This window comes from Dendrobium catenatum, unplaced genomic scaffold (genome assembly GCF_001605985.2).
Source record: "Dendrobium catenatum unplaced genomic scaffold, ASM160598v2 fragScaff_scaffold_1636, whole genome shotgun sequence".
Taxonomy (NCBI): Eukaryota; Viridiplantae; Streptophyta; class Magnoliopsida; order Asparagales; family Orchidaceae; genus Dendrobium; species Dendrobium catenatum.
The window spans coordinates 369,357-376,275 of record NW_021320098.1 but is presented as its reverse complement, the minus strand read 5'-3'; positions in this window follow the sequence as shown (position 1 = coordinate 376,275).

The window sequence follows — 6,919 nt, the reverse complement described above, 5'->3', positions numbered from 1 at the left end:
TGCTAAGAAAGCAATATGTGATGCAAAGACATTAGCTTTTAGTGATTTATATAATAGATTAGATACTAAGGAGGGAGAAAGATATATGTATAAGTTAGCCAAAAAAGAGATAGAGTAGTAAGGATTTAGTTCAAGTGAGAGTGTATTAAAGATGAAGATCAAAAATACTTTTCTTAGAAGATGATATTCACAAAGATGGATGAGATATTTTGCTAAACTTTTTAATGAAGATTGTGAAAATAAGATTTGACTATAATGCCTTAGCACCCTAAATGAAAATAAAGATTTTTGTTTTATCGGCGTATTAGTAAAACTGAAGTTAGAGAGTTTAAAGAAAATGAAGGGTGGAAAAGCTGTTGGACCTGATGATATTCCAATAGAGGTGTGGAAATGCTTAGGAGATGATTGAATTTCATGGCTTACTAAAACTTTTTAATATATTTTGAAGACTAAAAAGATGCCAGATGAGTGGAGAATGACGCGTGTTAATTCCTACTTTTAAGAATAAAGGGTATGCACAAGATTGTGCGAATTATAGGGTATTAATGTTAATGTGTCATACTTTAAAGCTTTGGGAGCGAGTTATGGAGCATAGGTTGCGGCATGATACTAATGTTTCTCATAATCAATTTGGATTCATGCCGGGTAGGTCGCTATGGAAGCCATACATTTATTAAGAGGTTTGATAGAGAAATATAGAGAAAATAAGGAGGATCTACATATGATATTTATGATGTAGAAAAAGCATATGAATTAAGTTCCAAGAGAAGGGCTATGGAGAGTTCTTGAAAAGTAAAGAGTCAATAATGCTTATATTCAAAATCATTAAGAAATATGTATGCAGGAGCTATTACTGTGTTCAAAACACAAGTGGATTGACCAAGTATTTCCCTATTTCGGTGGATTACATCAAGGATCAGCCTTAACCCATATCTTTTTTGCTTTAGTCATGGATTGTTCTCACTAGACATTTGCAAGAGGAGTAACCTTGGTGTATGCTTTTGCTGATTGATATTCTTCTGTTGATAAGACTAGAGAGGGAGTTAAAGGTAACCTTGAATATGGAGGTCAACCTTTAGAGTTCTAAAGTTTTCGCTTGAGTAGATCTAAAACGGAGTAATATATGGAGTGTAATTTTAGTAGTAATAGACCTAGTGAGGGATTGTGACTTTAGCGCATCAAGTCATTAATAAGAGTACCATTTTAGTTATCTTGGATCTATTGTTCAGAGTGATGGTGAAATAATGGGGTTATTATCTAACAGAATTCAAGTGGATGGTTGAAGTGGGAGGAATGCATCGGGCTTGTTATGTGACAGAAAGTACCCCTCAAACTTAAGGGAAAATTCTATAATGAGGGAGTGAGGCCTTGCAAGTCTTTATGGTTCCGAATGTTGGCCATTAAAGAGAAGCATAATACTAAGTTTAAGTGTGGCAGAGATGAGGATGCTCAGGTGGATGAGTGGCTTTACCCTTACAGATATGATACGAAATGAGCATATACGTGAAAAGGTTGGAGTAGCTCCAGTAGAAGATATGATTAGAGAGAGTCGCCTTAGATGGGTTGGTCACATAAAACGGCGGCCTTCCGATGACCTGGTTAGGAGAGTAGAGGGTTAGATTTGACTTATGTTAAGAAAGGTAGGGGTAGACCTAAAAAGATTTGGTTAGAAAATATTAGGAATGACCTTTCTTTATTAGATTTAATCAGGAATTTGACTTTTAATAGGACACAATGGAGAAAAAGGATTCATGTAGCCGACCCCACGTAGTGGGATAAAGGCTTGTTGTTGTTGTTGTTGATGTTTGTTTTCCATGATCGTTCCACCTTTAACTAATCCTTCGGTTTGAATGGTGGTTAATCATGTTTTCTTGGATAATCCTGGCTTTTTAAACAAGAAAAATACTTCTCATTCTTTTATTGATGTCGTTTCGGGTGCCTCTTCTTTATTTGCTTTTTGGTTTAAAAGCTACAACCCATTGTTGATACTTGATCTTACTTCCCCTTTTGAATTCACATTAAGAAAAAAAAGTTTCAATCACAGACCTAGTCTAGTTTCTATTTAAAAGTTTTCTTTAATCTTAATCTTAGTGGTGATTTCTCAGTTACCCTTTTGGATTCAAAGCATGTCTTGATTAAACTTATAAATGACATAGATTATAGTAGAGCTTTTTCCCATCACTCCTATTTTTTATTCAACCGCTTCATCAAGTTGATCAAATGGTCTCCATGTTTTAAAGTTGCTATGGAATCCCCCATCATCCCTATTTAGGTTTCTTGAATTTCCCTAACCTTCAGCCCCATTTGTTTTCTCCCTGAATATTACACTATTTGGGATCATTGTTTGGTTGTCCTCTAAAAATCGATAATGTTACATCTAATAGGACTTGTCCCTTGTTTGCTTGTGTTAATATCAAATTAGATATCACTAAATAGTACCATGATAGTGTGTCTTGGGCCTGAAAATTTTAGATATATTCAACAAGTTGGGATGGAGGAGTTTCATAGTTTTTGTAAACATTGAAAATCTCTAGGTCATCTAAAAAATGATTATTTTAGACTTCACCCTCTTTTGCTAATGCTTCCAACACTGTGGATATTGAGGGTAATAATAATGCTATGGTTGTTAATCCTATCTTTATTCTTGTTATTGATATTTCGGGAAATAAATTATCTTCTTCCCATGTTATGGAATTTGTGGATAATCGAGCCAGTAATAATATATTGAATGTGTTCTCTAGTGTTGATGGTAAGGGGCTTCATTTTTTTGTTCAAGAAAGTGTTGTTCCTGTCCCTTTTAATACTCTTGCTATTCCTCATGATGGTTTGGATGTCTCTAATAGGGTGCTTGTTATTAACTTACTAGGTTCCCATATTTGTGATGATTCATTAATAAAATTGGGTGGTGGGAAGCAACATTTGGATTTACATTATGTTGATTCAATTGATCATTTTGACTGAGTTTGTAATTAGTTAAGTGATAGCTAGGGTGTTGGGGATTTCAACGATGGTCTCTGTGATGTTTTAAAGGAGGATATTGATTAAAAGTTGTGCAAGTTGATAATGATGTTTTCTTCATGGTTTTAGGAAAGAAATTTAAGAAAAATTAAAAAATAAAAATTTGTTGTAAAATATTGAGTGTTTGTTTGCAGAGCTACTAGATCTAATGCTCATTCAAACCCTTCTTCTAATGCTTGGTTCTATTTATTTGTGTCACTGGGTTATCTTCTTTTATGCTTTTGAGTTGTCTTGTGTTGTTGCTAGTTTGGTTGTTTCTGGTTGCATGAGCTAGTTTTTTTATTTTAGGGGCCCTATTTAGGCCGTCTGGTTATGTTGGTCTTTTGGTTGGGGTTCTATAAGTCATCGTTCCTACTTATTACTGGTTGGGTTCTGGGTTTGGTTCTTCTGGGTTTGGTTTTTATCTTTTTAGTGGGTTTCCCTACTTTGGTTAGCTTAGCTGTTTGGTTGGTAGTCCAGGGCTGGTTGTTTTTGGGCTTTCATTCTCTTGCAATTTTTTCTCTTGTTATGGTGGTGGTTTTATTTCTTTATTAATCCTTTGCTTATGTGGTATTGTTTGATAGTTTATTTTTTCTTGCAGGTCTGATTCATGTTTTGGCTTTGTGGATTCTTTTTTGTTTTCTTGGCTGGTTCAAGACACTCGCTTATGTTATAGCTGCTCTACTTTTTATCTGATCCAGGTTCTGGCTCCTTTTTGGGTGGTGGTGCCTTGCTTCCTAATAATTTTTCTTTCTATTTTTCTCTATAACTTAATGGGAACCTTAATCTCTTAGTTTTTTTCTATCCTAGATGTAGTTTTTTGAGTTTTAGTTGCTCTAGGTCCTTTTAAGGACCTGTGTCAATTTTTTTGGAATTAATGTGTAGGCCCGTTTGTGGGTTATACATGTATATATATATATATATATATATAACCCATGTGAAGTCGTTCAGTGACTTCATGTAGATTGGCCTAGTATTTGAAAGTTCTTATGCTTATCTAATATAATTAAAAAAGGTCAAGGTAGGGAATCTTCATTTTATTTCAAGATTCATCTAACATTCTTTTTTGAACTAGTAAGATTACTTGACCATCAATATTATATTGAGCTAGCTTACATGCAAGTAAGGGGCCATGATTTTTTTTTTAATTTTACTTTTTCAGTGATAAATAATGATCAATATAAAGCATTTTATGTTAAGAAACTTTTTGAGATTCATATCAAAGTGAATAATATTTTTCATATAAAAATAAATAAGAACCTACTCATTCACATTAACTTAAGTTATTTAAAGGTTGAGTATCCACTAATTAAACTCTTAAACTCAATTTAAGCTTTTGTAAATGTCTGTTCATTATTATGCTAAACTAAACTTCTAATGCTCAATGATCTAACTATTTCAATTTAGCACTAAATCCTTTCCATCTAACATACAAAGAGGAAAATTTTGACTTTTTAGAACCTCTCCAAATAAGTACGAATTGAAATCTAGCAAAACAATGGTGACTAGTTTTTCTTTTATTAATGTCTAATTTAAATATCAAGGAAACTTCAAACAATTTCCTCTTTCATTCTCAATAAACAAATTCTTTTTCTCAAGTTTTTTTCTTCTTTCTTAATGGAATATTGATAGCCAAAGCTCCAAAAGAATATTAAATGAGTAAAATGTGTATTTATTTTCATCCGTTCTCACCTTATTAATGCATTTCTTACATTATTGTGCATGGCCAAACCACTCATGTATGTTTTCTAATATGTTCTCCATGTATTCTACTTTCAAATGAATTCCAACACATTCACTTCACAATTAATTCTTATTTGTTTTATCTCACTTTCATCCAATCATATCATTTGTTGTGCACTTAGTTGTTGTACCCTTTGGCACACACAACATAGCTGATTTTATTTACTTATAATTGAAATGAACCTTTCAATGCTTCTTTATACTCCTCATGTGCTTCACTTTAATCCTACAAGCTATATGCTCATTTGTATGTATATTATTTGTTTAATTTAATCAAAACCATCTAAACTTTTACAAAAAGGTATTACTATATCCTATAGTGTTATTGCTGGTCATTATCAATCTCACATCATAATGGGGTTTGAGTGCTAATCTTTTTTTCAATGTCTTCTCTAATTAGACGGCTAACTCATATTTGACTTGGTATCCCCCTACTTTTTGGAGTTCTAGAATTTCTAAATCTCCTAATGAAAGCAATAAGACTAGCTTCACTTCCTATGGCTTACTGACAAGTCCTAATGTGTGAATAGAGATTTTTGGTCATGCTTTCACTCTTCTTTCCTTAATAGTAATTATATCAAGTTCTTTTACTCTTATGAATATTGTGAATGAACCCTTGTTATCAAATGACTTGGAGAACAGTAAAAAACTTAATTTTGGAAAGAAATAAAAACTTACTTGAGAGGAAGCACTCAACAGGGGTGGGAATTAGAAATATGAGATTGAATTGGTATAGTGTATAGAAAATTATCTTGGAGGACGAACTCGAGGGCAGAAATAAGTCACGACTAACCTCATGATTATTCGGAGAACTCATATTCACACACGATTGAAGTCGTGGTCGCTAATCAAGGTGGAGTTGTGATTGAAGTTGTGGCCGCTAACCAAGGGAGTTGTGGAGCACCGCGAGGAGTCAGTTGATAAGAACCCTAGAGTATGAAATGCGATCTCAGGACGTAGCATAGGTGGTAGAGAGGTGATAAATTAGTTACACATGATATTATATTATAAGTGGAATATATTCTATATTTTTTAAGGGTAAATTATTAGATCTCTTATTTCAAATATTTTCATGTTAATTTTAATTTATAAATTCATAAATTTAAATTATAAATTATAATCTATATTAATTAAAATAAAATATATACAAATATGAATAAATGTTCGGGATATCTATAATAGTATTTTGAACTAATTTTCATCATTTAATTATACCCTAATATTTAAATATAAAATTTTCAATAAAAAGTTATTTAATAGTTATTTTAATTAAGTTGAATATAAAATTTTAATTTATGAAAAATAAATAAAATAAGCTCTTAAATAAACCAAACTCTTGGGCATGATGTTTATATTATGATTGAGTCATAGGAATTAAATAATTCATCAACAACGTTCTAAAAAAAATTTATAGAATATGTTAACAAATCACTCGTTATTAGATCAGATTTTTGCTTAAGAATAATTGACATTATATGGGATGTTTATGAAAGTTTAATAAGGTATAATATATATTTATTTAAGTAAAAATAATCATTGTGTACTAAAGTAATTTATTTATGAGAAAAGTATTCTTTGAATTATTATAGAAAAAATTAGCAACCAATTCTCTTCTTTGGTAGCTAATATCATGCTTCATGCTGACTTAGAGGCCTTTATCATCATTGGTCGCTAAAACATACTTTTAGCGACCATTTTACTTTTGTCTCTAAATTTTTGGTTGCTAATGGCCTGTTTTTTGTAGTAATAAAAAAAGAAGTATGAATTGTATTCATAAAATTTCTCTTGATAATGGTACTACCTTAGATTCTAAGGATCATATAACTGCCTGTGGCATTAAATTTTTTTAAAATCATTTTAACAAAAAATTCATTCCTATGCTAATGTCCCAAATTCATCCCATTTCAAATTTAATTTCTAAGGAGGATAATGCTTTTATGTCTTAACCCCCTTCTGTTAAGGAAATTCATGACACTATTTTTAGTATGAGCTCTAAGTCTATGGTTAACCCTAATGGCTTCACCACCTAGCCTTTGATATTATTAAAGATGATATGGAGGATGTTGTTTTAGATTTATTTGGTTGTAATCCTCTTCTCATGTACTTTTCTTCCACCTCTATTGTGTTGAGAAATGCTATCAACAAATGGGAGGACCTTCGGCCTATCAGCCTTTGCACT